Source organism: Alosa sapidissima, chromosome 6, assembly GCF_018492685.1.
Source record: "Alosa sapidissima isolate fAloSap1 chromosome 6, fAloSap1.pri, whole genome shotgun sequence".
Classification (NCBI taxonomy): domain Eukaryota; kingdom Metazoa; phylum Chordata; class Actinopteri; order Clupeiformes; family Clupeidae; genus Alosa; species Alosa sapidissima.
Window position 1 is genome coordinate 30,930,809 of NC_055962.1, and position 18,169 is coordinate 30,948,977.

General features: G+C 46.4%; 1 pseudogene; it reads left to right on the plus strand.

The window, feature by feature from the left end:
* The first annotated feature begins 2,280 nt into the window (after positions 1–2,280).
* Positions 2,281–9,080, plus strand: LOC121711186 (annotated as a pseudogene).
* The last annotated feature ends 9,089 nt before the right edge of the window (positions 9,081–18,169 follow it).

The window sequence follows — 18,169 nt, forward strand, 5'->3', positions numbered from 1 at the left end:
TGACATAGCCCCTTGAGATCAACATACAAAAAAAATGGTCCTCCTAAACTCTACGGTTCTCGAGATATTCACAGAAAACTGTGTCTGCCCTACCCTCCTTTCGGGGGGTCCAGTCCAGTGGGGGGGCTACAGATCAAATTGCCATTTCTACACCTAACCCGCAACACTCCACACCTTTCCCTTTTCTCGCGAAAGAGGAAAAAAAACTGTCTGAGGTCACATATGGGCATGAGGCTACATTACGCATGCCATGAACCGTCAAAAAATACGATGCACATATGCCGCGAACCGAACAGTTGGGATTATTTTTTCATAAATCGTGCCACCCCTAGTATTGACTGCTTTGAATGATACTATCCTACGTTGTCATACTGTAGATTGAGTGGGTCATAGACATTTGAGAATCCCAAAAGTAATTTCTATTTTGTGGGTGTGCTGTGGGCCAGCATCGGAATCAGGGTTCCGGGGTGATGAGTGTCGGAAGGCATAGGTGTCCTCTATCTCCCAGTATCAAGTTCTCCTGTAATTGCACACATTGCATAAGTTAGAGCCTACACATTAATTAGTCTGTAGTGGATCTGATAATAATCCAATAAGGTATAGAGGCCTAATGCACCCTGTTGAAATGTGTTGCTCAAATTAGATTCCCGGTACATCCTGGCATCGTGTATTGCCTCTGGCCATTTCCATGTTTGTGATAAGATTTGACGCATTACATATCATCTGGCAAAAAATAAGTGATGATGACCTGCCAGTTGGTGAAACTACACTTTAATTATCCTTGCAGGTTTGTAGCCAGGAAAACAAATGAAGATGCGCAGGAATCGCAGTGCAAGGCAAACTTTACCCACCAACCAGGTTAAGTTCAGAGCCTGTTACCATAGTGACTTACATAGCTTGATCATTTTGGAACTGAAATCCCAGATTTACCGCTTACTCTGGGTTAACATACCCAGTTAAGCCAGTAAACCTATTTTCTGGAATACCCCCCTGGTTTGTTTGAATGTGTAGAAGTCACATAATGACCTAGGAGAACCAACTGTGTCCTGGCCTGTTACAGATCACTTCAGTATTTACCAGTGCTAAATGCAGAAGTAACCTTGGAAGCGTTAGTACAACAACTTTTGTAAGAGAGGATTAAATGAGAGAAAAAAAGTAATGAAATGGTGAAACCAACCTATTACTACTGTTTTCAAAAGTTGTTTTTCAGAGGCCACCTTTCCACTCAACCCCCTCCAGGTGACCTTCTGGGAAAGTTAATTTGTAAAGACCCTTTGCAAAACCCTCCAAACTGTTTCTTGTACGGTGGCACCCCCTGCTAGTCCGAGCAAAAGAGTCTGAAAGTAGAGAATTATCCACATTGATTTTCAAACGAACTACAATTACATTATCCTGTCTTACTCTGTCTCTATGAAATATAACAACTCACCAAATCCTTCTTCAGTTCCGGAACAGACTGAAGGTCTCCTTCCAGAACCATTAAGTCGTCTGGGCCCTTCAGTGGAAAATAAGCACTGTGCCTGTACACTGTCCCCTGTGTAATAATGGAGCCGTTGGTAGCAGAGGCAAAGGCATCATGTAGATCTTGCACCATCCTGACTATGTTTTGCTGCTGCTGTATGATTATCTCTTGCTTTACCAGCATGTCATGCAGCAAAGCTGTAAAGCATTTTCAACAAGAAAGCAGAAAATGAGTGTATCTATATATCTATCTATCTACTGGTACCTGGAAGTAGTGCCTGTTCCCAGTCCTTTTGGGAAGTTTGGCAACATTTCAAAGTGACTAACATCTGTGTGTGTTTAGGTCTAGGTTTAGGTGTGATGGTCAGTATGGGACAATTTCAATTTAATTGTGCTTATAAAGCGCCAAAACATTACACGTGTATCATAGCGCTTTACAAAGTGACAATCAGAGAAAGAAAAGAAGGCCCATGGCTAACAGGGGCGAGGAAAAACTCCCTAGAATTGGAGATACATAAAGGAAGAAACCTCGAGCAGATCCACAACTCAAGGGCCTGACCCATCTGCCTAGGGTCAAATACAGGACAGTATGGTCTGTATACATGACAAATGCATATGATAGTCAGGTGTAGAGAATAGGACATGGTGTTTAAAGCCATCTGAGGTGAAAGTTACAAGAGGTGGGCATATCCGGTATGACAATGCATTAATCCTAATTTAGTGTCAGAAAGTTCAAATAGTCCAGCGTTGGAATTGTCCAGGGGTAAAGGAGTTGTCAAAGGGCATGTGGTGGGTCGGCAATAGGGGCCAGTCATATGGATGGGACAGGTGAGATGGGTGGGAGGAGGGCCAACACACAGATGGCTGATGACTGGTGATGATATACCTCACAAGTGAGGTAAGGGGGAAGAAAGAGAGATGTAGAGTGGGTTACTGAAGATCAATGGTTATCAAATGGTTAGGAGGCTGCGGCCCTTCAATGTCTGCAGTAAGCTCCTCAGGATGTTTTACCAGTCTGTCAGCGTCCTCTTCTATGCTGTGGTATGCTGGGGAGGAAGCACAAAGAAGAAGGATGCTGGGCAACTAGACAGGCTAGTAAGGAAGGCTGGCTCTGTCGTGGGAGCCGAACTGGAGTGCATCACTTCAATATCAGATAAAAGGACCCTGAGCAAACTGATCAACATCTTGGACAATAAATGTCATCCACTCCACAGCACTATTATAAAGCAAAAGAGCTTGATCAGCTGGAGACTTGCACAACTAAAAGGCTGAGGAAGTCATTTGTCCCCAGGGCCATTGAACTGTTCAATGCTTCAATTAAGGGAAGAGGAGAGATAGACTTCTCTGCATAGTCTGTCTGCCTCTCCACCCTCTCCATGTTTGAGTACTGACTGCCTACTACTGTTTTACTACTGTCCAGAGCCTAATGTTGTACTACTGTTTTACTGCTACACTGTTTTTCATGCTATATTAGCGCACATGACCAATGGCTTCTGCTACAATACTGAATAGTTGTAACCCTATTACCTCAACCTATTCTTGCACTGACATAGTTTTTATATGACCTTGTCTACATTATACATTACTCTCTTATTTGTCCATATTATTTATGCTAGTCTCTAGACCTTATTCTTGCACTGTTGGACTACTGTTGGAGTACTTTTTGCACCTTCACCATGACACTCACTCTCTTGAGCACCTTACCATGCACACAGAACTACAGGCCAGTCCCGGCCCTGTCACTGCAAGCGTCTCATGCTTGATCATCCTCAAGCACACTGGATTTTTTAAATTTAATTTATATAGTATATTTAGTTTTTCTTATCTTCTACTGTCTCTATTGTACAGTTATATTATTGTTTTGTTGTATGTATATACGTATATTTACCCTTTCTGCTGTAATTGCATGTTGTGTATGATGTCTGTATGCTACTGAGACCTTGAATTTCCCCTTGGGGATCAATAAAGTATCTCTCTATCTACCTTAATGTCAATAAGTAATCACTGGTACTATATATGGTTACAGTATACCATAGTGAGAATAGGCAAGAGAGAGAGAAGAGAAGGGGGGGTTGTTGTACAGAAGACAGAAGGATTCATATGTGGGAGATGAGGCTCAGAGCAAGAGGGGTATCCTCACACTGAAGTGTATTGTCACTAACTGGGACGACATGGAGAAAATCTGGCATCACACCTTCTGCAATGAGCTGCGTTTTACCGCGAAGGGCACCCCACCCTGCTCACAGAGGCCCCCCCGAACCCCAAGGCCAACAGGGAAAAGATGACCCAGGTACGCACACACATTAACACCACAGAACACACAGAAATGCACATCATAGACAGCCGTGGATAGCCCTTGTTGTTGGATGCGGATAGCCCATGTTTGGCCCACGCCCATTCTTTTCATCCTGTCTCTACTCTCTGCTGCTCTCACCTCAGAACTCTCCTCCTCTGCTGTTGCTGCCAGGCCCGGAGTGGGGAATCGGGAGAATTCCCGGTGGGCCGCTTCACTTTTGGGTCGAGGGAAAAATATTGGCATTTGTCACGTTAATCTATCTTCTCTTAAAGTTGGCTACACACGTTCGCATTCTATGCCTAACTCATTTTCTTAATAAACTACTATGACGTTTTAATGGGCATATCCCGTAGCATATTGTTCAAAACATCATCAGAGTAGGCCTAGGCTAGCCTAAGATAAATTGTTCAAACCATATTGTGTCAGACACCAAACAGGACGAGGACCACAAAAGCGTCACGTTCAAAAGTTTATTTAAGGGTTGGGGGTTAAGGGGGGTTCCGGGGGGGTGTACAGGAGTTCCAAGAGTCTGCGTGTGTGTGTTCCCCCAGTAGCCGAACAGCGATGGCAGGAGCTGGATGATCCGGGAAGTCCTGGGGGAAACACACACACAACAGCAATTGAAACGAAGCAGCAGTACAGTCAAGGACTAGGCGGTATTCGTAGAAGAGGGACGGAAGGCAGGTCAAGATTACCGGGGCTGGAGAACACAGAAGTAGTCGAGCGGGTCAGAGGCGTTTTCCAAAACAGGCAGGTAACTGGTGCTGGTTGCAGACGATCTGACAAGTGTGGACTGAAAAGCAAGGCTTTATATACAGGGCATGAGTGGTGAATGCAGTGCAGCTGGTAGGTAATGAGGGTGAGGCAGAGCAGAGCAGGAACAGGTGGAGGTCAGACTTCAATCAGCGTGTGTTACCAGGCAGAGAGAGAGCTCATGACAGAACCCCCCCCCCTAAGGGACGGCCCCAGAAGTCCCCAAGAGTGACACCACGTCGGGAGGGCGGAGGGGAGCCGGTGGAGGGCTAGAATTCCTCCGAGCGGTCCGAGTGAACATCCTCATCCTCGGAGGGAGCTGGAGGGTCGTGGACAGAAGACGGGACAGGTACCGAGACAGGGTCAGGCACAGGACAGGAAGCCGGGCGGGCAGGACGGTTAGGGACCCCTCTGGGGCGGCCCCTACGGATTGCAGGTTGATCAGGATGCAGACGGTGGAAGTCGGCGATGAGTGTCCGGTCCACAATCCGACTGGCTGGCACCCAGGTTCTCTCCTCAGGTCCATAGCCCTCCCAGTCGACGAGATACTGGAGGCCCCTACCTCGCCGTCTGGACCGAAGCAGGCGTCGAACGGTGTACACCAGCCCACCGTCAACGAGGCGAGGAGGAGGAGGAGGAAGCGGCACGGGGACCAGCGGGCTTTCATGCGTCGGCTTGACTTTCGAAACATGGAAAGTAGGGTGCACCCTCATGGAGGTTGGCAACTGGAGCCGGACTGATGACCCTCTGGATAGGGAACGGGCCGAGGAATCGAGGTGCCAGTTTACGCGATTCCACCCGCAGTGGGAGATCCTTGGCTGACAGCCACACCTTCTGGCCAACACGGTAGGCGGGTGCCGGCGATCTTCGGCGGTTAGCCCCAGTGGCATAGCTGACAGCTGACTTGAGTAGCGTGGCACGAGCTTGTGACCAGGTACGACAGCAACGGCGGGCATAGGCGAGGGCAGACGGGCAGGACACATCTCCTTCCTGGCTGGGGAACAGGGGGGGCTGGTAGCCATACACACACTGGAAAGGTGACATACCAGTGGCAGAGCAGGTGAGGGAGTTGTGAGCATACTCTATCCACATCAGTTGTTGTGCCCAAGCCTGGGGTTTGCGGGAAACCATGCACCGCAGCGCCTTCTCCAGCTCCTGGTTTGCCCGCTCGGATTGACCATTGGACTGGGGGTGGAACCCAGAGGTGAGACTCACTGTGGCCCCTAGAAGACGGCAGAACTCCTTCCAGAATGTAGAGGTGAATTGCGGGCCTCGGTCAGAGACAACATCCCTGGGCAGCCCGTGTAGACGGAAGACATGATCAAGAACAGCCTGGGCAGTCTCTCTGGCAGATGGCAGTTTAGGGAGGGGAATGAAGTGTGCCATCTTGCTGAACCGGTCAACCACAGTGAGAATGACCGTCATCCCACCTGATGGTGGGAGGCCAGTCCAAGGAGACGTGGGACCAGGGTCGTGTGGGCACAGGCAAGGGCTGGAGTAAACCAGCGGGGGGCCGAGTGGAGGACTTGTTCTGATTGCAGGTGGGGCAGGCACGGACGAATTCTCGGACATCCCTTCTCAAAGAAGACCACCAGAAGCGCTGGGCAAGGAGATGGCAGGTGCGGGCGGAGCCCGGGTGGCAGGCAAGGCGGGAGTTGTGTCCCCACTGTATGACCCGGGACCTCAAATTCTCTGGGACGAAGAGACGACCGTCTGGGCATGCACTGGGACTGGGATGGTCACGGAGGGCCTCTTGAATTTCCTCCTCGATATCCCAGGTCAGGGCAGCTACGACGCAGGGATCGGGCAGAATTGATGCAGGTTCCTGGGAAGGGGCGTCATCCTTATGAAACTGACGGGAGAGAGCGTCCGGCTTGGTGTTCCGAGAACCTGGGCGGTATGACAGGGTGAAGTTGAATCTGGTGAAAAACAAGGCCCAGCGGGACTGTCTGGGGTTAAGACGTTTGGCATTGCGGATGTATTCGAGGTTTTTGTGATCGGTCCAGACCAGGAACGGAACTGTGGACCCCTCCAGCCAGTGACGCCACTCCTCCAGGGCAAGCTTGACAGCCAACAGCTCACGGTTTCCAACATCATAATTGCTCTCTGCAGGTGAAAGCCGGCGAGAGAAAAATGCACAGGGGTGCAACTTGTTGTCCTCCTCTGCCCGTTGAGAGAGTATGGCCCCGACTCCCACGTCTGAGGCATCCACCTCGACAACGAACTGCCGGTCTGAATCCGGCATCTGGAGGATGGGGGCAGTGGTGAACCGGGCCTTGAGGGTATGAAAGGCTGTGTTGGCCTCTGGGGTCCAGAAAAAGGGGTGTTTGATGCTGGTCAGAGCTGTGAGGGGAGCGGCGACGGAGCTGTAGTTCCGGATGAATTTCCGGTAGAAATTGGCAAAACCGAGGAATTGCTGCAACTTCTTCCTATTCCCCGGAACTGGCCAGGAGGTAACTGCCGAGACCTTTGCGGGGTCCATCTGGATATTGCCTTCAGCGACGATGTATCCCAGGAATGACACAGTCTGAGCATGGAACTCGCATTTCTCCGCTTTGACATAGAGAGAGTTCTCCAGGAGCCGTCGAAGAACCAGCTGGACATGACGGGTGTGTTCGGACAGAGTTCTGGAGAAAATTAAGATGTCGTCCAGGTACACGAAGACGAATTTATTCAGCATGTCCCGCAGCACATCATTCACCAGCGCCTGGAATACCGCTGGGGCGTTGGTGAGGCCAAATGGCATTACCAGGTACTCATAATGGCCGGTGTGGGTGTTGAATGCAGTCTTCCACTCGTCACCCTCCCTTACTCGCACTAGGTGGTAAGCATTTCTAAGGTCCAGTTTGGTGAAAATAGTGGATCCCTGGAGCAACTCAAAAGCAGAGGTGAGTAAAGGCAGAGGGTACCGGTTCTTCACTGTGACATCATTCAGACCTCGATAATCAATGCAGGGGCGAAGAGAACCATCTTTCTTTCCCACGAAGAAGAACCCGGCACCAGCAGGAGAGGAAGACGGGCGGATGAGTCCAGCTGCCAGGGAGTCCCTGATGTAATCCTCCATAGTTTTTCTTTCAGGAGGGGATAGTGAGTAGAGGTGACCTTTGGGTGGAGCAGTCCCAGGGAGGAGATCAATGGCACAGTCGTACGGACGGTGTGGGGGCAGAGATGTGGCTTTGGTCTTGTTGAACACCTCTCGGAGGCCATGGTAACATTCAGGGACATTAGAAATGTCGGGGGCAGTGCTGGGGTGTGCATGGATGTGATGTCTCCGTCCTGCAGGCGGTAGCCAGAACGCTCTAAACTCCGCTGCCATGTGTGAATAAACAAACGTCCCCCCCATGTCCCCGGTATAACGTTATTGTCGGGTCCTTAGGAGGTATTTGAAATGACTAAATGCAAATGTCATCCGAGGGACCTGACGGTGACGTCCCCAGAAAGTCCTGCACCGGACGTCACGCAATAACCAAGCGATAACTTGCTCCGGACGTCAATAAGGTCTCCGGAACGTCCGCTAGAGAACATGACGTTCGGGACCAATCGGGGACGTCGTGAATGTCGGCATAAGGTCCGGGGGACGTCCCGTGTTTGTCGGGTAATGATTGATTGAAAGTGAACAGTCATTTGACTACAAGTTGTGTGTTGTTCTGCTTTTGCTGTGTGTTTTAAATGTTTTGAGAGTGTTAGAGTCTTTTGCAGGCAAAATGTGTAATTTTGACCATGAGTGCCACTGTTTCGTGCTGTGTGTTAAATGTGGAGTTTGAATTGACTGCTGCATCAAAGCAATCAAGAAAAAATGTAAACCACTGAGGGAAACGCACGCCTTTCCCTGCTCCTGTTTCTGGCTGTTGTGTTCAGACCTCAAATCTTGCTGGTGATTTGTGCTAATGTGCGTATCTGCTCTTCTCCTCCACAGATCATGTTTGAGACCTTCAACACTCCCGCCATGTACGTGGCCATCCATGGCCGCATTTCCCAAAACCATAGTTGCTCACTAAGTTAGCAACTTTGTTGGTTGCAATGCAATTTCCCTTTGCCAACCAACTAAGTTGCTAACAGGTTAGCAACTATGGTCTTGGGAAACGCACCCCAGGTCGTGTTGTCCCACTACGCCTCCAGTCGTAACCTCTGGCATTGTGATGGACTCCGGTGATGGTGTCACTCACACTGTGCCAATCTACGAGGGTTATGCCCTGCCCCACGCCATCCTGCGCCTGGACTTAGCTGGCCGCGACCTGACTGACTACCATGACCACCATGAACCCAGGCATTGCTGACCGTATGCAGAAGGAGATCACATCCCTGGCACCCTCTACCATGAAGATCAAGGTGAGTCGAGTCTCTGTCTCTCTCTGAAGATGAAGGCAGGCCCCAGTTTTGAGTGCTGTTCTTACCTGCATTTGTCTTTGTTTCAGATCATCACGACCCCTGAGCGCAAGTATTCTGTCTGGATCGGAGGCTCCATCCTGGCCTCCCTCTCCACCTTCCAGCAGATGTGAATCAGCAAGCAGGAGTACGATGAGTCCGGCCCCTCCATTGTGCACAGCAAATGCTTCTAAACACACAGATGTGTGTGGCATGACCTCAACGGCTTCAGGACTCCTCCACCACTTCCACCTTGCCACCGCGCGGGGGGGGGGGGGGGGGGGGGGGGCAGTCGGGACTCTTGAGTTAAAACTCCATTTCCTCCAGTCATTTCCGTAGATGCAGTGTACACACACACACACACACACACATTATCTGGCCTGAGTGCTTCTGTGAATTATGTGTTTTTGTACTTGTAGTCCTCTGAGTTGAGTTCCTGTGGGGCTACTGTGGGTTTGGTCAGTCTGACGCTGATGCAGCGTGCTCCTAATGTGTCTACCTGCTCTTTGGGTGTGTGTTCATGTATGTGTCTGTAATTCAGGGTAGATGCCGAAACGGACTTAATTGGTAAAATAATGTCTTGTCTCCACCATGGGATAGTGAGAAACGTAATTTTGATCTTTTTGTATGTCTTGGCATGTGAAGAAATTGACAATAAAGCAGACTTTGACATCAACCGTGTCAACCACCGTCTGGCCATCTACAAGAGAGCAGCCACACTGATATTCTGGTGTCCTGAGCCCCATGATCCTGGTCAAGGCTGGGAAAAGACTGAAGAGGGTACCCTGGAACCAGTGTGGTCTTGTGGACCTATCCTCCCCACTTCACTCACTGACTTGCTGGAGGAAACAGTCGAGGAGATGGATGGAGATGGTGAAGAAGACAAGGAGCAAGAGATTGATTATGAAGACCTGCTGTATATGATGTATAAACATCATTGCCCTTGACCTTTTGACCTTTGATTAGAATAACTCTTTTCTATTTCAGTTTATTCTAATGGGGATTTGTTATACCCTATATACACATATTTGACTATATGAGTGGTTTTCTGTTTTGTTTCAATAAATATAATACCAATATAACGGTTTTAATAGTAACTCCTTACTTCATACGTTCATTTGGACCAACATGTGACAATATTTCAAGTAGGGATCATCAACATTTGCTTATTAGACATCTTAAAGACTGTAAAAATACAAAAGTATTTAGTAAAAATTTCTGTTTTTTGCCTGCCTGTGTTTTGTTGCCGGTGAATGAAGACCGGCCTACCGCCGTGAAGGAGGACTGACTTTTGTGTTTCACCTGCACCCTCTCTGGAGTGTCCAGTTGCCTGTGCCCTGTTCTCCTGCTGGGGTTTTGCCTTCTACGACTTTCTTTCTGAACTGTTTTTTGTGCTTTTCCTGAAGACTGCTTTCTGTTGAAGATTGGCCCAGTGTGTTCCCTGTGGATTACTCTCAGGACTGTGGAAGATGTTTTTTGTCTCTGTTAATAAATCTCCTCATCGGAGTCAATTCTGGGTGTTTGTCATATCTGAACCTGAGTCCCACTCTCTGAAAACGTGACCCATATAGTCCAGTGGACAGAAAGGTGAACCCGGAAATGTTGAGTACACCAAAGTTTTATGATGGAAATATATAGTATGGGTTCCCAGCATGCAGAAACTGCTGGATGCTAATTTGCATGTGTTGGGCAATTTGTGTAATTGGGCTAATTAGCATAAATTAGCTTAATCACTTATATTGATCATAATATAAGAGCTGATTGGCCAAAATGGACCATGTTAGTATGTTTTTAGGGGTTACTGGAGATGCTGAGTCCATATCTGACATTTTCAAGATTCAAAATCACTATTTAAACTTGGTTTGGTCATGTTTTTACTCTCATTAAGGATACAAGGAAGTTTATCGTCACATGCATATAGTTACTGGAAGTAAGAAATGAAGTGAAATTATGTCTGGTGTCAGCCTATTTATGCATTTATGGGGGGGGGCAGTAGAAGAGGGGTTTAGTAGATTAAGTGGCAAGGGCTGCATAAGAAAAACTATGGCTCTAACTATCAGACGTGGAGAGTGCAATGTCAGATGGCTTTAGTGAGAGAGGGCCTGTGGGGAATTGTGAAAGGCGAGGTAGACAGCCCTAGTCGATCAGAGAAAGAAGAATTTGCGAAGTTTATTTCAAAGAGAGATCGCGCTCTGTCTACGATTGTGCTGTCAATCCAACCATCTCTGCTTTACCTAATCGGAGAGCCTACGGATCCCTCCGTTGTCTGGCGCAAGCTCGCGGATCAGTTTCAAGCAAGAACGTGGGCAAACTGACTGGCACTGAGGCGAAAACTTCATGCTCTACGCCTGATGGATGGTGAGTCAGTTCAAGATCATATTAAGAGTATGATTGAAACGTTTGACGCACTGTCAGTTATTGGAGATCCGATAGATGAAGATGACCGTGTAGTTTGTCTGCTCGCAAGTCTGCCTGAGTCATTTAACAGGATAGTGACAGCAATAGAGGCAAGTGTGGATGTGCCGAAAAAGGAAGTTGTGACTGAGCGTTTGCTGCATGAGGAGCGCAAAATGAAGCAACGTGATACTGATACAAGCAGTGATGCAAAAGCAATGACCTGTAAGCAGAAATTTAAAGGGAAAGGTCCAAAATGTCACCACTGTGGAAAGTTTGGCCACATCAAACGAAATTGCAGAGATTTGTTGAAAAATGAACAAAATGGAGATAAACGAAGTCAAAAGCGATCAAAGCAAAAATTAAACAAGGCTGAAGTGAAAAGAGCAAATGACAATGAAGACAATGAGTGTGTTGGTCTAGTAGTGAGTCATGCATTATCAGTGAAATCTGCTGGAAAAAGTAATAGCTGGATTGTGGACTCTGGAGCTACCTGTCACATGTGTAATAATAAGAAGATGTTCATTGAATTCAATAGCTTACAGCCAACACAAGAAGTCACACTAGGTGATGGCTATTCAGTTGAAGCAACAGGTCGTGGTGTTGTTATGCTGGAAATGATTCTTGCTGACACAACTTGCCAAGAACAATTGCCAAGAAAAGCTAATTCAGCTGCTGCGGAGAGTGTGCACAAGGAGACAAAAGAAACTATTTGGCATCGTCGTTTTGGTCACCTTGGACTTCAAAATTTGAAGAGGCTGGCTAAAGAGCAGTTAGTGGAAGGATTGGACTATGATGTCCTGAAAGACACTGACTTCTGTGAGTCGTGCGTTGAAGGAAAACATCATCGTGGCAAATTTCCAACTGATGGCAGAAAAAGAGCTAATGAACCACTTGGCTTAGTGCACAGTGATGTTTGTGGAAAAATAAATGAGAAGTCACTGATTGGAGCAGAATATTTTCTAACATTCATTGATGACAAGACTCATTATGTGTGGATGTATGTCCTGAAACGCAAAGATGAAGTCTTCAAAAAGTTTGTTCAGTGGAAAGCAGAAGTGGAAACATACACTGGGAGAAAACTAAAAGTTCTTCGCACAGATAATGGAGGAGAATACACTTCGAAGGAGTTTGAAGCGTTTCTGAAAGCAGAAGGAGTGCGACATGAACTAGCCGTGCCAAAGACCCCTGAACAGAATGGTGTTGCAGAGAGGATGAACAGAACACTGGTTGAAAGTGAGATCAATGCTGGCTGATGCAAAGCTGCCTCAGAGGTTCTGGGCAGAAGCTCTCGCAACAGCAGTATACCTGAGGAATCGAAGTCCAACAAAAGCAGTAGCAGACATGACTCCATTTGAAGCCTGGGCTGGAGAGAAACCTACTGTGAGTAATCTACGTGTATTTGGATGTGATGCCTATGCCCACATACCAAAGGATGAAAGAAAGAAATTGGACTCAAAGGCAAGAAAATGTGTTCTGCTGGGCTACGGAAGAGAAACAAAAGGATACAGATTGTATGACATAAAACAGGCAAGTCTTCTACAGCCGAGATGTGATATTTAACGAATTAATCTGTGGTGCTGAGACATCTGACTTATGTGAAGAAAACATTGAGCACAGTTTGGTGGAATTCGACTGCATTAACAGTGAAGAACCGGATATCACTGAGACAGCTGAGCCTGAGACACGAAAATCAGAAAGAACTCGAAAACCGCCTGATCACTACGGAGAGTGGGTGACAGTTGCTAACAGTGACCTGCGTGAACCTGAAACTGTGTGTGATGCGCTTACCAGTCCTGAGAAATCGAAGTGGAAAGAAGCAATGCAGAAAGATGGAGTCTCTATATGCGAAGTGTGGGACCTTGTGGAATTACCTGAGAACAAGAAAGCCGTAGGGAGCAAGTGGGTCTTCAAAGTCAAAGTCGACGCTGATGGAGAAATCGAAAGACACAAAGCTCGTCTGGTGGCTCAAGGTTTTTCTCAAGAGATTTGGATCTGACTATGATGAGACATTCAGTCCAGTGGTCAGGTTTGAGTCTGTCCGCACAGTTGTTGCACTTGCAGCGCAACATGGACTGAAGCTGCATCAACTGGATGTTAAGACTGCCTTCTTGAATGGTGAACTCAAAGAGGAGGTGTACATGAAACAGCCAGAAGGGTTTGAAAGGAAAGGAAAATCTTGTTTGCAGACTGAAACGCAGCATTTACAGATTGAAGCAGTCTCCTAGATGCTGGAACATTGTTTTGGATGAGAAACTAAGGAAGATGGGATTCCTGCAAACAAAGAGAAAGAGTGCATTGGATACTCCGATGCAGATTGGGCCGGAGGCCTAGGTGATCAAAAATCTGTGTCAGGATATATGTTCAAGATGAGTGGCGCAGCAGTAAGCTGGAAGAGTAAGAAACAGTCATGTGTTGCTCTCTCTACAGCAGAGGCTGAGTATATGGCATTAGCCAGTGCTGCACAAGAAGCAGTCTGGATGCGACAGCTGCTTTCAGATCTAAAGAACTGTCCTGCAGGAGCAACAGTGATCTATGAAGACAACCAGTCAGCTATCTGCATGGCCAGGAATCCGCAATTCCATGGGCGTGCGAAACACAGACATAAAGCATCATTTCATTCGAGATCAAGTTGCGAGTGGAGCCGTGGATCTAAAGTATTGTAACGTCGGCGCACAAGACATTGCATAGCGTTCTCCCGCGCAGGGCATCCTGGGATACGAGAGCGAACATTTGGGGGGTTTATGTCGTTATATCTCCTAAGTTATAAGTGTAAGGTTAGCGTCTTTATTGTAACATGTTTCCCTTTTAGTTCTCCCTCGTGTGTGATCCTTTTTGTGTGGGGGGCTGCGTCCTCCCCTGTGTGTGTAGTGTGTGTGTCTACTTGACCTGCCCTGTTTGCATTGTGTTCTGTGTCTTGGTCTTGGTCTTGATCTGTGTGCTCTTGTTCTCAGCTATTAAACCTTTTGATTGGACAACTGTGTGTGTCGCTATCAAATCGTTACAGTATTGCCAGGGGCGGAGCCAGACATTGTAAACATTCGGGACTTAGCCCATTTAATTTTATTTTAAATAACCCCCTAACTACATAGTTCTCAGTAAAAATGTCAAGTTTTTTTTGCCTGAAATTGCACTGTGCCTATTTACAAGGGCATTGTTCCCACCTCTTTTGGGGTCAACCATCAAGTGCTGGACCTCTATAGAAAGCTGAGAACCTGTAGCTTTCGTAGGAAGCAGTCAAGATAACTGTGTGATGTACTGACAAAGAGCTACAGAGGCTAGAATATAGTTTTTTCTTTCTGCCGGATTACAAGCATCTCTGAACTGACCACATTTCAGCCCTCTAGGTCACTTGATATCCCTTAGAAACACAATTAAGCCCTAGCATCCAACTGTGTGCAAAAGTTGATCAATATAGAATGAAAATATGAGTGCTTTAGACTATTTTATTAGATTATTTGCCAAGGTATGCCCATGCGTTTTGTAAAATGCCTATGGATACTCCCCATAGGACTTTTTGTTATCCAAAATGCATACTGACAATCAAATGCACATGGACCCCTTTGTGTAGAAGCATAATCCTGGTCTCAAATGAAAGGTAACACTTTGAGGTTTCTTGTGGACTATTTAGATTGTATGTCAGGTGTTCTGATATAGACTGACTACACAAAATATGGAATAATTACAAAAAAAGTCTCTATTTTTGCATTTACTTTGTTGGTTCAATGAGTGTGTATAAGATAGACTATACATCTGTACAACTAATATTGGATAATACAACATGAAGATTCAATTTCTATGGATTCTTGTGAATATTTCAGTACCCAATATGAGGCATCTACTTATTGTGCTGCAGCTACACTGCAGCCAGAAGTCAGGGTATCACCAAAAGCGGAGGAGGGGGAGGGGGGCATTTTGGATCAAATTTAATTGAGACATAATAAAATTAATCTGAGAATGTAAAGCACTATACAGATTGTACATGAAAAAAAGTTGTCATTTTTGGATTCCCAAGAGTCAAAGCTTTGAAATGGTGTATAACATTACTATGCTACATAGCAATATGGTGCATACAATTGATTTAGAATGTTGGGGGGGGTTGGGGGAGGGGGGTAACCGTCCCGCCGACGGGACACTGAAAATTATTTGGCTGAATAATGACTTTTAGTGAATTTTGTGTAAACTAATGGACACATTGAGACTTAAATGAGGTCTTAGATGAGGCCAGTCATCATGATACAAGGGTATTTTAGAAGGAATGCATTATCAAATTGACATAGGCGTTTCTAAATTATATTAATTTTGTAATTTAGCAAGATTATTCATAGGTTTCATCAGGCCCCTTTACACAGGTGCATAAAATCAAGCACCTAGATTATGAATGCAGACTGCATGGTGCTTGATTAACACACTTATGGAAAGGGCCCTTTCCTCTCAATATATCATTGTAATGTTTTTTTTTTTTAGTTAATAATTAGTTAGGCAGCCAAAACAACATAACATGACTTTTATATTTATGTGGACTCTTGAATTATAAGATCTGTGGTGGTGGATAGGATATCAACAAGGTTTTAAGGTAGGCTTATGCAACATATGACACTGAAAAGTTGACATGGGCAGATAACTGTTAATGGTTTTTTCTGACATTTCAAAACAGTGTAGCCTAATTTATTACAAGACGAGGATCACTTTGTTTTGGGAGCTGGAATTTCTTATTCTGCAGTAGGCTTAGCTAGCCTATGAGAGTATTGAATTTGCCTTTTCCGCCGACGAACGAGGACATTTAACGTTAACGTTAAGCATTTAGGGAGCTAGCCAAGTAGCCTAACGTTAGCCTGCCTAACTGACAGAAAGCTCTTAACGTGAAATCACCAACCTGAAACAACACCATCCGTCAGTTCACTGGGCGATGCTGTTGCTTGAACCGAGCTGGGTGGTCTTTTGAAAAACTTTCTAATATCCATAACGTTTCAACAACATGTACACAAAGTGTTTTATCACAGACTGTAAAAGTGACAAACTTCTGACAGAGGCTTTTTGGAACACCGAAGCCATGACGTAGTGTTGTCAAGGCAGCATTTTCACTGGATCTAAACAAATCAATCTAACCATTGAAATCACCATAGCCCAGAGACCTGGCATAGATCGTGTAGCAAGTCAAATTATTTTTCAATATTGGGCTTTGAAAATAAGGGATATATTTCCTCAGTAATAGAGCATTTGGTGACATTTATAGAGAAACCGAGGGGAAGTTATATTGGAAATAAGAGTTGCCGGGAATTTAAAACACTAAAAAAAGATTCGGGGCTTTTGAAAAAAGATTCGGGGCTTAAGCCCCCTAAGCCACCCCCTAGCTCCGCCACTGAGTATTGCAAAACTGATGACATGATTGCTGACTAAAGGCCTAACTCAAGTAAAGTTCATAAAGCTGAGAGAAATGGCTGGACTGAAACCATTAGACTAGTTTGGACCTAGATGGATATTCTACCTGTGAGTGAGAAGGAGTGTTATATTATTATTATAACCAATAGTGAGGAAGTCAAATATCCAGTGACACAGGGTGGCCTTCATCTTTGTGACCAAGGTGAGAGGTACTATCGTGTTGAATGCTGAACTAAAGTCAATGAACAGCATCCTCACATAATTCCCATTCCCCTCCTCCAGGTGAGGTCTGCTGTGACTCACAATTGAGTATAAAAGGGAAGAACTAGCCTCTACTACTCCTCACTGTCCTCATCCGTTGTCCTGTCGCCATCTTCTCCAGACTCTTCATCCCTGTCCTTCTGCTGTTTTTGCTGTGTAAATATATTGCCACATGTAACATCACTGCCTTTGCAGAAACAATAATTAGTACAGGCCAGGCCTGCAGCTGCACAGCTGCACTTTCCAGATACATGTATACACAGTTTTAACCCAGCTTTGCAGTTACAGCTGATAACATCTAACAAATCAGGAGGAGCAACAGGACTTGAATCGAGGGTGGGCAAGTTCCTCTCCTTTCTTCATACCTGTCTTCTAACTCCCTCCAAACGCGGTTATATCCACAGCCGGTGGATCAGGATGGTCTGCTGCTTTCCAAAGCAGCACCTGTAGATGGGCACGTGTTCCATGGAGGAGCAAGTTGCGTTCTGTAGGAGACAGTGTCTTCAGTGCTGGAGGAGCCTCACCGCCAGGGATGAATTACTGCACGGGCCTACCGGGCCCGGCCCAAGGGTTCAGGGAGCCGTGAAGCCCAAGCCTTTGCATGAAATCATTGCCTCAATATCAACACATCAGAATGTAGGCTATGAATCTGATTGAATTTAGTATTGGCCATCCCCAAAATGCACCAGAATACAGGAAATCACATCAAACAAATTAAAACATTTCTGAGGAAGGACCTCCAAACCCCCCTTCCACATATGCGACAATTAATGGGGGGCCCTTAATACATCTGGGCCCAGGGGCCCGAAAGTTCATAATCCTTCCATGCTCACCGCTAGGTGGAGGCCCAAGCAAAAGGATCCGAAGAGAACCCTTGTAAGGGGTACTAAAAAGCTTACAAAGGCCTTCAGTAGAAGCAGCAGGAGGAGACCAGCCGTCGCCTGGACCTAGCTACGGGAGAAATGCTTGCCTGAAGAGGGTTTTGATGCAGTGGCTGTTAGTAATGCTGCTCTGGCCTATGTTTTTGTTTTTCCTGACATGTGCTTTTGTTTGAGTTTGCCATGTGCTTCTGACTCCGCCCCTCTCTTTTTTTTTGTTTTTTTTGCCTTTATTCGGATCGGACAGTGAAGATAGACAGGAAGGAGTGGGAGAGAGAGACGGGGAGGGATTGGGACATGACCGCAGGCCGGACTCGAACCTGGGTCCCCGTGGGTACCTGGACCCGTACATGGCACGGGCGCTGTAGCCCGTTGCGCC